This window comes from Biomphalaria glabrata, chromosome 3, assembly GCF_947242115.1.
Source record: "Biomphalaria glabrata chromosome 3, xgBioGlab47.1, whole genome shotgun sequence".
In the NCBI taxonomy this organism is placed as follows: Eukaryota; Metazoa; Mollusca; class Gastropoda; family Planorbidae; genus Biomphalaria; species Biomphalaria glabrata.
The window spans coordinates 45,963,234-45,977,711 of record NC_074713.1 but is presented as its reverse complement, the minus strand read 5'-3'; the positions used below and the strand labels follow the sequence as shown (position 1 = coordinate 45,977,711).

The 14,478-nt window shown below is 38.9% G+C and overlaps 1 protein-coding gene across 1 annotated transcript in view; it reads right to left on the bottom strand.

The window, feature by feature from the left end:
• The window catches only part of LOC106061128 (alpha-mannosidase 2-like), a 72,752-nt gene extending 67,371 nt beyond the window's left edge, over nucleotides 1–5,381 (bottom strand). The window contains exon 1 of the mRNA XM_013219195.2: nucleotides 4,752–5,381. The gene's annotated coding sequence lies outside the window, so the exon portion shown is untranslated. The remainder of the gene's footprint in view (nucleotides 1–4,751) is intronic.
• Between the last annotated feature and the right edge of the window lie 9,097 nt (nucleotides 5,382–14,478).

The following is a 14,478-nucleotide window of genomic DNA, read 5'->3' as shown; positions in this document are numbered from 1 at the left end:
GTTTTCATGATAATTTAATAATTTCACTAGATTTTCATGACTATTTTTTCGTATACTTTGCAATTTCATGAGATTTCCAGGAGCTTATGGAAAATCAGGAGGCCACTTAATTTAATAATTAACACCTAGTGTTAGCGCGGGGCCTATGAAATAGGCATATGCATTGGTTGCAGTGCCCTAAGGCAGGCCCAGCCTTACTTTCTACTTTATATTATAGATATTAATTAAAAAAAGGCCCATATACATTCTTTTTTTTTTCGTCCAAGGCAAGTGGGAGTATTTGTGATGTCAGTCAGGGCCCTTTAGAAATATATTACAGATCTAGTTAACTCTATCTGCTTTATAAAGCCCAGACCAGCTGATGTTTGCTTTTATATGTCTTACGCCTATGCACGTGTTTAGCGTTGATAGTGTTAACATTTCTAGAGCAGCCTAACAACAAACACATATTCTACAATGTAGTAACCTTATTTTAAGCTTCAATTTTTTAAATATATACATATTTTTTGTAACATATATGGCACTGAGAAGAGAATGAAGTAGCTGTATCTTTAAGTTGCTGTCTGATAAATTTCTTGGGTCGCCCCTTACAAACATCGCCCGACTCCAAAAACTCACACATACCGCATTTAGAGGGTAAACACGGCCCGCCCATTTTTCATGGCACCTCGCCCCCCGTGTCTTGTTCTGCCCACACTCGCCTCCCCTGACGTTAGAAAGCAGACGAAATGAAAATAAAACATTGAAAAAGGGAGACAAACAGCTTAGATATCAGAGTGACAATAAACAGAGTGGTCTGTCTTAACAGACTTGTGGCGAGCTTGAGAGATTAGAAATAAAGAACTGTATTCAAATCACGACATTAAGGGGAAGTAACTGTTATCACTTTGTTTTATTTCACGAAATAGAAGCAGACGATGTCGCCGCAGCGAAACGAAAAATGTTTTGGCTAATTTTTTCCTTTCCCCAAGCAGGGCCGGCCTTAAGCATAGACAAACTAGGCAGCCGCCTTGGGCCTCCGATCAGTGGGGGCCTCGCAAAGGACTAAAAAAAATAAATTTAGAGAAAAAAAAAAAGCGAAACTTGGATCAAATCTCTAACATAGCTGAAGTCTAGGACTCGTCTACTAGCCTAGCTCGAAGTCTCAACGCTATGATACAAGATGTCGTACGGAACACTACGAGAATTGCGTTTTATGAATTTATTGTATATGTTATTTTAGGTGAGATTTTAATACAAAACCATCACTTGCCCCAGCGCAGCCAAGTGGGTTTTGAGTTTAAAACCCTTACCAGGGGGTTTGCAGTTAAATTCCCCTCTTCTATAAAACAAAACAAACAAAAAATAATGCAAACGACAATCCCCAAATTCCAAGAACATAGCTAAGGAAGATTTTGATTTTAAACCCCCATCCAAAATTTACTATAAAACCCCCTCTTCAATATAAAAAAGCAAATTACACACTGAAAATTCTATGAGCGTAGTCAAAAAGGGTTTTGAGTTTAAGTCCCCTTTCATCGGGGTTTGATGCTAAAAAATACCTCTTCATTTAAAAAAAAAGTAAATTACACACTAAAATTCTTTGAGCTTACCCAAGCCACAACAGATGATTTTGACGATAAAACTTCCCCTTTCGATATAAAATGTAAAGCAAACTACAGTCACCTAATTCCAACAGAGTAGCCAAGAGAGGTTACAAAATTTCTACCAGTAGCTGGACTCCATTAATAAAGTGCAGTAGATAGCCATCTGCCGAAATAGAAAAAGACTAAATGTGCCTCAACAAAGATGGCTAAGACGGATTTTAGGAGTCAGTTATACAGATCGGGTCTCAATCAAGGCAATGCTATGCCGAACTGGGAATCGACCCCTTGGTAAGGAGGTTGTGACAGAGCGTCGCATGAGGTTTGCAGGACATGAATTCCGACAAAATGAATTACGCATAATAAGAGTTGCAATAACATGGAGGCCATTACGAGGAAATCGCAAACAGGAACATCCTAGTACAACTTCACGCCACACTTTCATAGAGGTCCTCAGAGCAGGTGGGAAGAGGCTTCAGACATTGCCAGCGACAGATTTTTGTGGAAACAGCTTGCCGCCCAATGAGCGGAACGGCGCGGAGGATCTAAGTCAGTAAGAATAGCACAGGTTTTGAATAATGCACTGTAGATACCTCAGAATATGCATTTTTTAGGCTTTCAATACCGAAAATAGTGCTTGGCGGCGGGGCTTCGCCCCGCGCTGGGGAAGCTCGAAGCGATCCCCCAGACCCCATTACTGATAAGGGCGGGAAGTCTACAAATTTTCCACTAACTCCAAGAAAAACTTATTCTAGGGTATAATAAACGTCTTCCGAAAGAATGAAGAGTCAGAATGTAATAAAGATTAATTATATACACACATACAGACACACACACAAACATATATATATATAAATTATATTTAGTAATCTAGATGTTACTATAGGCGTATCATTATAAAAACATGATATTTTTGGTTGGATAATTAAGTATTGATTTGTTTACAAAGATTATATTAGCTCACATTGTATGCCTGTCTTTCTGTCTGTCTGGTAAAAGTTTAAACACGTTATTTGTCCCACACCCATTCTCCGACAAATTGAAACTTTCTAAAATTATGTATTGGCGTACACAGCATATGAATCAATACAAAAAAATAGTCAATTAATTACTGGTTATTATTTATTCGGCTTGATACCAACAAAGGAAATTAATCCTTCAGTATTCACAAGTAGTTAAATATGTCTGGTTTTGGCCCTTTAAACAATTGTACACGTTATTTCTTTCACACCCCCACTCGTATCAAGTTGAAACTTGAAACAACTATTTTTATTTACCTAACAAAACATGAAGTAATTTAAAAGTAAAAGTAATTTTTTTAAAACATTGACCAATTATTAATTAAATTATTTGTTATTTTGTTTCATATTAAACAGGAAAATAGCTTCTACACTCTTGAGTTATACATTTGTAAGTACGGAGTTCTTCCCTTTAGATACGCTATGTTGTTTTTTTTCTAAAGATTTGTTTAATATGCTTTTTGTTACACAAGTCTGTTCAGAAGATTATGTGGTATCTTAATTGTGATGTAGCCTCACATGCTATCTGAGATATAACTACATGGATAGATCTCTCTCTCTCTCTCTCTCTCTCTCTTTCGCTCTTTATACTTGACCATATAGTCTTAATGTTCGCTCTCTCTCTCTCTCTCTTTCTCTCTCAATATTTAACCATATGGACTAAAGGCTTTCTCTCTCTCTTTCTCTCTTTCTCTCTCTCTCTTTCTCACTCTCTCTCTCTCTCGTTCTCACTCAATATTTAACCATATGGACTAAAGGCAATCTCTCTCTCTCTCTTTTCTCTCTTTCTCTCTCTCTCTCTCTCTTTCTCTCTCTCTCTCTTTCTCTCTCTCTCTCTCTTTCTCTCTCTCTTTCGCTCTTTATACTTGACCATATAGCCTTTATGTTCGCTCTCTCCCTCTCTCTCTCTTGACCATATTCAATTCACCCAGGATTTCTCAAGCCCTTTCCCAAGTTTTCATTCTAGTGATGTATATAGCCCCAGTAAAAAAAAAAAAGTTAGGCGTCATTGTTTCCTTCTAAAAATAAATAACTTATAAAGATGGACAATTGTACAGGAAAAGAAGCGAATTCTCATCAGTTCATTTTGGATTCATAATTCTGGAATATCAATCCTATTCAAAAAACCAAAAGCTAATTTAATACACTATTCTATTTAATTTATCTTATGTTGTTCTGGAAGGTAATATAAACCACATGTACATACAAAACAGGGGAGGGGATGACATTACTTCAGAAAATTATCTTGTTATATGGAGATAGCTGCTTGTAATTGTCCTACATAATATTTGTATTAAAACAACATTTCTCCCATTGTGAGATCAGGATTGTGTCAGCGGTTATAGTAAAATTATGTTTTAAATGAATACAATCTCTTAATCTTAAGCTGTGGTCATCATTGAACTTCAGCAAAGCTTATATCATTTCACTTCTGTCTTTCTGGCTGTACAAATCTTTATCGTTATTTCTCCCGTTTCCCATTCTCAGATCAAGTTGAAACTTTGGACAATTATTCATGAATAAACCAAACAAAAAAAAAGTTAGTCTAATTAGTGGTAATTGATTGATACAGTTTACTATAGAATATGTGGGATAATTCTTGTAGTTTTGACAGAAATGACAGTAATTGTGCCGTTCCTTTACTTATATAAGCTTTTGTTTTTAAAGTATTTCTTATATTTGGTGTTTTAATTTTGTTTTTCTAACATGTATCCAACCAATCAAACTATATTAGTATTCAATACTTTAGAAATAACAAAAAAAAATTCTTTAAAAAACAAAACGCAGCTTATATTAAGCATAGTTGTATAAATTAGCTTGGATCAGTAATAGGATTCGTAATAAAACTAGACTAACAACAATACATTTGTGTGATTAGAACTATTTCTACCAATTGTTTTTGTTTAGCGCTATTTCATGCTTTTAGCTTTCTCAAGTCTGTCTTTGTATCTTATCTTCTTATCTTATATAATACAGACGTTACTTCAAAAAAGAAGATGATTACGTCCTACGCGTCATGCATTTAGTCATGTATCGTATCACTTGTCTAGACCAGTTGGGAAGGGGTGGTTGGGGGAAAGAAAGGGTTATCTCGGAGAAAATGTACAGAAATGCTAAATAAATAGTTTTTTTCTATTCAGTAACTCACCTAAATGGAATATGAAGTCTATTATCCGCTGTCCACCATTCACTTTGTTATCCAATGAAACTTAGATATCTATTAAATAACACTCCACCACAGAAACAGACCAATCGCCACTCACGGTCCAGACCAGGCAAGACAACGCTAGGTTTATGCTAACACTGAATACTACTCACGTTATTTTGTTTCTTGGTCAGTCCAGGGCTCAACGTAATTGGTCACTCGACCGGACTGAAGAGCACAACTATTCCAAAGTCTTTTTGTTTTTTCAGCTCATTCTTATCTATTTGAAACTATCCGCGTTTTAAAATTGTTTAAAGGCTGTATTGACCTATTCTTGTTTTGAAAAAGGACATTCGTATTTCACATTTAAATTCGTTAAGCCTAAACAAAATACCCAGACTGTGGGTTTAAAAACTTACTGTCCTGAAACGAATGTGAAAAATAAAACACCACAGCACAAGTAGCCCTATATTAAAATCACGATTTTTACTGGACGATTAGACTTCCCTTTGAATGGTTACATCCTAAAACTGGTGTTGAAAAAATATCTAGAAGGTAACGGGTGAAAAATGAGATAAAAGAGGTGAAAAAAAAACTTCGCTGTGTTTTAATTGGTCGCACTTTTTTTTTTTTTTTTTTTTGAATGAAGGGCACAGCGCTGGAAGCAAAGGGTGACAATCCACTACTCACGATACGAACAGTAGTTTGTTTGGCTGGAGTAGCAGGGGCCAGAGGAAGCGGTGAAGAGGGTTGGAGGGGAAGGGGGTGCATTGCGATTACAAGGTGAGTACAAGAAGAGAGAGAGAGAAGGAGAGAGAGAGAGATAGAGAGGGGGGGCTTTAGAGGAAAGGATAATAGTAGAGATGTGGGAGGGGGCTGGGAGGGGAGCGGCTGATAGGTCGCCTCTCTGAGATGAGTAGCACTGGAATTCTGCACTGCTCGCCTCCTGGTCGGCTATGACGCGCGTTGTCCTTTCTAGCCAACATTGAAGAAACGGGGGAAAGGTGGCTGTATATTTTCTATCTTGGGACAGGGCAGCGATAGGGCGACACGGGGGCGTGGGGTGGCTTTTAATTTACGAGGGAGGCAGTGGATTAATGCTAAATTAAGAAGAACAACAACAGCAACAAAAAGTTGAAGTCGTACTCCACCGGCGCCCCGTCTACATTTGTTTTTCTACATCAGCATCCCACTTGGCTGGGAGTTAGGGACGGTGAAAGCACCCTGGCGTCGTGAGTTCCATGTCCATCATTTAGATGTGGACAGCCGGCTAGATTAAAAAATATACAACTGAGGAAAACATTTCAAAAAGAAATGATAGAAGACTCTCATCTGTTTGATAAGTGACCTACTTCGCGTTTATAAATAGAATGCCCCATTTCTTCCTTCACGCTTCGGAGAGCCAAGGCCAAGGGTTATGTTCTTAAAAGGAGTACAAAGTGTGGACAATATCATTATGCTGTTAGAGGCCTTCTTCATCTTCACCTTACTCTCTTGGACCGTTGGGGCACCAGACAAAATTTGTAGCCCGTCTTTCTCCATTCCTCTCTGTCTTTCTCCATTCCTCTCTGTCTTTTGCCTTGGATAGAACGTCTTCCAATGGCAGATCCGTCCTTTCTTTTATGTGATCTTCCAATCACTTTCTTAGCCTGCCTCTTCTTCTTTTCCTGGTACTGTTTCATGAAGGAGGTCTTTGCGAGCCCTGAGAACATTGGAATATGGCCATAGAGTTTTTTGACAGTAGTTAGCAGGTCATCGTGGGGTCCAATCAATATTATAACTCTGTCTCTAATCCTTCGTTCGTGATGCGGTCTTTGAGTGTGATACCTAGGATTTTTCTGTAGCATCTCATTTCCCATGCAAGGATCCTCCTCTCTAGTTCTGCAGTCAGCGACCAAGACTCGCAAGCATAAAAGACTGATTTTAGGGCTATACATAAATGCTTAATCTATATTAACATTATTTATGAAGTTGCGTTATGTCTTGTGAAATGGGAATATCTGAATTATTTAATTTCAATTGGACTCTCAATACAAGGCACACACATATCAGCTGTCTCCGTCTCCTCAGGCCTAGGACGTCACGTGCTCTTGACCTGTATAGGAACATACTTGCATTGCGCAAAACATGTGTCCATTTGGAAGACAGAATTTGAGACTCTCAAGCTTTCACTCCAATGAAGTTTAATCTTTTCAAAAATCAAGACAGTGAAAATGAATATAAATCCAATCAATCAAATAAATCGCAGTAACAAAAACACGGATATAAACTGTACAATTATCACAAAGAACAGAGTCTGGAAGAAATGCACATTTCCGAGAAATTCTTAGATTAAAAAAAAAACACATATTTTATTGCAAGATAAAAACTATAGACCCAAAGAGTTGTCTATGATATTTTAGTAATAAATAAATTAAAAGGCAACTTCATTGTATTATATATTGAAGACATTCCTCCAGACAAGAAAATGTTTATGTCCTTGCGCAAAACGGCAGCGATGAGAGGAAGCTGGATACCAACCCCTGTACCATCGTACCACAGTTCCATTCGCATACCGCACGACCAGGCAGTCGGTTTCTTATACACCATTTTTAATATCTGTCTAATGATATAGTCATAGTTTAAATTATCCTTAACTAATAGGTTTAATAGCTTGTTGTTTTTTTTTTTTCCATTTCAAGTTCTTAAATCTTATAAATAAAAAAATCTTTTTTTTCTATTAATTATATGTTTTGGCCCTCTATGTGTTGGTCCCCCATGTCATGGCGCCCCATGTGTTGGCGCCCTAGAAAAAGTAGGTAATAGTGTGAGTGAGATAGAGTCATGCCTTTGGCCAACTCTATAACTTAAGGACTTGCTTCCTTAACCATTTCTTCGCAAGGCATCCAAAGAATTAACGGGGCTTCTGTAATATTTATAGTACACACTAAGTCTTAAAATGAGACTCTCTGATTCAGGACTAGATCCTCCCAAAGAATGGCGCCTCCTTGTTTAAACTCTGCCACTGGACAATCTTGTTATTGTTATTACTCAAGAGATAACCATCTTCTCATACTCCCAATGCTTCTTCCCCCCCCCCTCTTTTTTTTCAGCGCCTTTCCCTCGTTCTTTTTTTCTTTTCAGCACCCTCTCTCCAACCTACCCCCTCTTTTTTAGCGGCCCCTTCCCACTATTGCGTCTTTTTTTTATCCTCTTTAAACTTTACGGAGAGTTTGTTGATAATCGTGTCTTTCCGTGTCTTTCCGAAGAGCAGCGAGCAGAAGTTTCTAAATGTATACAGGGGTGGATAACTCTACATGCTGTCAACAATTGTTTACAGACTACGATGGGGATGGCACGATTATCTCCCCGTCTTGTAAAAACAGATGTTTCTTTATAACCCGACACGTACTAGCATGGTCGTGGCCGCAGGGGGGTCAATGAGTACCGTAAAATCAAACGAGTTGAAAGTTCTATGCAAGGGCGTTTCAGTCTTTAATCTGAGGGTTATAAGAAAGTCAATATAATGTTTTGCGCTCTGGATTGTCGTTCGTACTTACCAATGGTCCCGGGCTCAAACCCTGTCCGCTTCCATCCCCCATCTCCTGCGGAAGGTTTGGACTAGGAAGTAAATTATCTTCAACTCTGAAGGAACATCCGAAACCTGAAAATTTTTACAAACAATGCAATGTTCTTATCTTATCTTATCTTATTCGCGTGTGAGCATTGCCGTACACAATAGTTAGAGAATTAAAATCAACCAAGTCATTTGTTTCCCTTGCTGATTGAGGCGACTTGTCCTAAGGTCGCATGGCACTAGGAAAGAAAGAGTGCTTATGTGACTTTGTCCTAGACTACGGAATAAGAAACTGGGTTCTATCTTTGTGCCATCCTGAGTATTTGATCAGGTTATTTCACTGTAATTGTAAGAAGTTATTCTGTGTTTTATGTAATGTCTTCTTTCTATTCGTTGTCCAACATTCTTGTCTCCCAGTAGACCATCATTTCACCACTGGGTCATGTTTATAGTATAGATTAATATAGTAATTGAAGGTGATGTGGCTGAGCGGTAAAGCATTTGGCTTCTGAACTGGGGGTCCAGGGTTAGAAATCCTGGTGAAGACTGGGATTTTTTAATTTAGGTATCTTTGGGCGCTTCTGAGTCCACCCAGCTCTAACTGACTTTAGTTAGGGAAAATTGAAGGCGGTTGGTCATTGTGCTGGCCACAGGACACCCTTGTTAACCGTAGGCCACATAAACAGATGACCTTTACATCATCTGCCCTATAGACCACAAAGTCTGAAAGTGAAACTATACTTTACTTTACTAATATATTAATTACTAGTACACTAAAGTCAACAGTATAATCATAAAATACACTACGGCGTAAAAGAGGTAACCCCCCTTCCGTAAGTTCTATAAAGATCAACTCAGGCGCCATTTTGCCCTCCCTAGCATAAAAAACAGCAACATATTTTTCAAATTTAAAAAAGTAGAACAAAACGGAGACCTTCCAATTAAAGGCTGTTCACAGTTACCTTCTGTCTGCTTTCACCAGTTTGGTCTTTATTTGTGCTAAAAAAAAGGCAAAAATTATTACTTGGTTTACAAAAAAAAAAGGTATAGCTCATCAAATACTGTTGTACACCGGAGACACCAAAAAGGAATGTCATGTTTGTATTCCCCTACATTTTATGAGAATCTTCAATACAGTCAATAGTGAATGAAATAGTTGTAGGAAATAATTGACAAGATAATAAGTTACTAATAAGTTATTTATTTTGGCTTCATTTACTTTTTTTTTTATATTTGTGTCAATTACCTGGCCATGTTGAAGTCTGCTGGTGTACTGCATTGAAACAGAAATGCGTCTAAACTTAACGCGATCTCCTGAATAGGACCAGTTAAATCCCAGCAGATTAGATGTACTTAACATTCCAGTGGTCAGCTTACTTCCTGTACAAGGGAATGACCAGACCTCCTAACCCTCCCCATCTCCATCGAGATTTTATTCTAAGACATAGATAGCATGTCCAAGATTGATAATGATGAAATGACCTCCCCTAGCTTCCCTCACCCACACTTCCGCAGTCACACACACACACACACTCACACATACATACACCAATCCTTCACACAGAGCTCCCTACATCCCATTCGGGCACCCTCTGACATCTTGTCCAATTCATCTTTCCACTCAGACTCTAAGTAGTAGTGTCTGGACTTGACCACCGGTCAGCTGGAGGGGAGAAAAAAAAGCTTCTTTGTTATTACCGTTAAGTTTTTCCATTTGAGTGTTTATAGCCCCAGATGTGTAGTGTGGCCAACAGGAGAAGTAAGCGAAACAACAAAGAAAGAAATACTACAAAGAGAGTTTATTTTTCAAATAAACTCAGAGGCGGCCCACAATGGGTTTGTTTGGTAAGCGATGTAGGTAAAAAGACAAGCTTTGATGTATTCAGCACAAATATCAGATATCATGAACTAAAAAACTACCAAAACTACAATTCTACTTTTCTCTATACAAAAAAATATTCATTTAATGCATGCTTGCCTGTGATCACTAACATCTTCTGCACGAAGTCTAGCTCGTCTCCTTTCAAGTCTGAACACAGCCAGTGTAAACACTGCATGATTTTCTGCATATAGACAGAATACGACAAGGTCGACTCCCACAAGACATTCTGTATGGTGATCTAATAGAAGGCTGGATAGTCGCTGGTTGCCCATTTTTAAGGTATACTGATGGATGCAAACGCGACATGAAGCCCTTCAAAGTCGTCACTAACAAAAACAAAATTAGGAAAAGTTTACTGGATAGATCCACATGGAGAGCAAGCATGAAGGATGGGTCCTAGATTGTAAAGAGCTTGCACACCAGAAGTAGAAAGAAAGGTGAAAGTGCAACAGCCCCTGGTGATTACAGATGCCCAACCTGTGACCGCAGCTGTGTAGCAAGGATTGGCCTCTTTAGTCACACAAGAAGTTTCAAAGGGAAAGATTGTCTCTCGAGACGTAAAATGCCACAGAGACAACGACATGAAAAAATGATGGCTCTCGGTATGTTTGTGTCAATTTGAAAAACACGAACCGTTTCCAATACAATCAACAATGTTACAATAAACATAGGACTAGAAAGAGTCCAGACAGCTGGAGCTGGTTTGAGGAGCAGTGGATGACCAGTGTGTTCTACATGTCCCACAGTGCTCCAAAACGTTCCACGGCGTTTGTAGGGGCGAGAGAGTGAGGCTGCTGCAGAGCAAATCTCCCTCACTTTAACAAATTCTCATCGCGCAAGCCACATTCTCATCTCCCGTGTGCATCAGAGTCCTGGTCCCTATATTCCCGCCACACTAAAAAGCTTAACTCCTTCCACCTACGTTGTCTAAGGAGTTTCCATAAGGTGCACTGGTCCGACCACATACCAGACACAGAAATCTTAAAGCTGTCCAACATGAACAGTATCAATGCGACAGTAAAAAGGTCCCAACTTCGAGGGGCGGGACATGTAGTCCGCATGCCAGACAATCGCCTTCCGAAACGACCTCTGTACGGGGAACTGTGTGCAGAAAAACGCTCCCAGAGAGGTCAATACAAGCGCTACAAAGACACTCTCAAGAGCTCCTTCAAGGAATGCGATATCGACATTCACGGCTGGGAAGCAGTATCTCTCGATCGCTCCTCATGGCGTGAAGCTGAGAGTCTCGGAGTCTCAAGATTTGAAGCAAGTAGAGTGGCCAGGGCGAAAGTGCACCGAACCAACAGAAAGCTGAGAGAAGAAGCAGGCCTATCTGCAACTGACCTAACCCCACGAATGGGGCCGGCTTTTTAAAGCGAGGATTGAACTCTACAGTCATCTTTGAGTCCAAAGGAAATGAGAAATGTGCACATCTTCGATCACGAAGGAGGAGCTATTAGGACTAAAAAGTAAAAAAAAAAAAAAAACTCTCTTCCAATCATATAATGTTTTACTTGTTTTTGTGATTTGTTTAATTATATTGTTTTTACAGGTGTTTCTTTTTTTAACTAAAATCAAAATATAAGAAAATCTGCAATTGTGTGTGTGTGTGTATGTGTGTGAGTTAACATCCCCGCACCCATCCCTCCTGTCACGACTTCACCCCCCCTCCTCCCCCGCCCACCACTTTATGTTTGACCACACCAGCTCCTCTGCATGTCCGTCTCAGAAGCCAAAAAGAACGAAATAGATTGAGCAAGTGGAGAATGCAAGATGGCAGCTTTAGGAGGACTCACTTCCTGCTTGTAATGAGTCGAAATAGATAATTGTACTCCTCCATGTGCAGGAGAGAATAAGAGGAACAGACAGAGACATGAGGAGGAAGAAGAGAGGGAGGGAGAGAGAGAGAGGCTGAAAGAATATTTCTGAGGTGATCCAAGAGGAAGATTCATTCTTTTTTTTCTTTTTAATAAATATCTGTGGACATTTTGAGGATATGATGGCTGATAGCAGACGCGGAAGAGAGCGCGCTTTTTGAAGGGGAGATAAGCGAACACTTTAAAAGCTATGGAAGTCGTACTTAGAGTAAATGATTCGCTTTGGAGTTACGGAACGTTGTGAGCGCTTGGGTAAAGGCCGGCTCTCTTGATTTGATAAAATACAAGCGTTGACTAGATTTGGATGGAAGGTGTGTTTGGTAAAGACATAGGTGTACGTACAGACAAATTGGCACTCCGACAACCTAGCACACAGACTGGTAGTATAACATACCAACAGACTGACCACAGGTGGCTAAACTTATAGAATAAGACCTACTGACACTAGCATATAGTGCAAACTGACATGTGTTAAACATTTTATTGGTAAAGAGACACACCATAGTTGACGAACGCGACATTTAGTGACGTCACGAATGTGTAGGTCTTGTTAAGTTGTTCATAAATAGGACTAGTATAAACGCATCTAGTACACCCGTAAAAGAAACTCGAACATCTTCTGAGTAATCTGTCTATCTTACATGTGAAGTAGACAAACCGACTGATACTAAGTTATAGTGTTGTGGGCTTAAATCTTGTCTGACTTCACTTCTATCTCATTAATTGCTCCACATTAGCCACAGAACATTACAGGTTAATAATACACTTGATAAAAACTTTTACAGTTGCAAATTACGCATTTATTTATAACTGGGAAGTCCGTCTAGTCTTCATAAACGTCGCTAATTATCCAACACCTAAAACAAACTACTTCAATACTATCGCCATGTTGTTCTTCTTGTTCGCCTAGTCTACTACGTCATTCGTCTGTCTTACTACGTCACTACTTTTACCGTCACTAAAACAGTACACAATATATTTGTCTAACAAAACTAACCTACTCTCTAAACTAGTACATAACAATAGTAATAAACAGTAAATACAAATAAAAAAAACTTTTATTTTAAGATAATGTTTGTCTAGGTTTAGCCCTAAACTTTTGGTAGTTAAATATCAAAGCAATGGGTGTGTTACGTTTGGATGAACGCTCATCGGATAGTGGGTCCAACGGTTATCGAGGATGTAATGAGTCCAGCACAACCGCCAATACTTTCCCCTACCCCTGTTATCGTCATTTAAGGGTCGATCTTACGCCCAATTATGGCCCTTAACCAAAGGGAAAGATTTTTTTTTTACCCAGAAGCCAGGCATAAGAGTTGGATCTTCACTAACTCCTGTCTGGAGGCCCCCCTCTCTCTCCAGACATCAGATGATCATTTAATCACATCCCTTGTTATAAGAACCTTTTTCCCCAACACTGCGTCTGGTTCCTATTCAAGCTGGTTGTACTCCGCCCTTAAAACTGAAACTCAAAATCCAAGTTTGATAAAAAAAAAAAAAGTAGTCATTCGTCGTATAATTTTATCTTAGGTTTAAGTTCCGTACCTTTTCAAAGAAATGAAATGTATACTTTTCTATCTATTTGACGAAGCGGATATCACTAATAGTAAAATACGCGCCAGAATAAATACACTAGGGGGGATCAAACCAATATGCGTCAGTTGCATTCATAACAATCGTCTGGTTTCAATAAGACCGTCCTTTCATTTTGTGAAATGGTTTATTTATTTATGTTTGTCAGATTCTTGGGTGGTTTAAAGATCTAGCTGTAGGGTCTAAATGGCACAGAGTAGCCCAAACCTTGAAACACACACACACAAATGAAGGCAGTGAAATTGAACAAAAAAGATAAAAAGAGTTATCTGTCCAGCACTTGAATGACATACACCTGGCGTTGAAAATAAACAAAAGCACCATTTGCATACAAAAGCTAACCTCAAATAACCTTCGCGCGTAACCCAAACAAGGACAAAGATTTAATTTTTTTATATTATTTGTATTTTTTATTGCTGTTTTTAAACAAAACTTTTACAAAATGTCGGCTGGAAACATTGGGGGGGGGGGGGGGGGTCATAAATCTTACCTTCAATTACACACGCACAAACTTACACACGCAAACATAAACATACCCCATCTTACTGACTCACACACGCAAGCAAACGTAGACACTCCCCATCTCACAGACACACACAATCAAACAGACACACAGATGCACACACTAGAGAATGATATCAAATGGAAAAAAATTAAAGGTTTAAATGTTTCCTGGCGTTAGGAGAGATGGAAATTTAAAGACACACACACACACACACGCGCACACACACATATCATGCCCACATACTCACACTCAGGTAGACCTTAAGTGTTACGAGCAAGAAGAAATAAGATTGTGTGTCTTCTAACAGATTACCACTA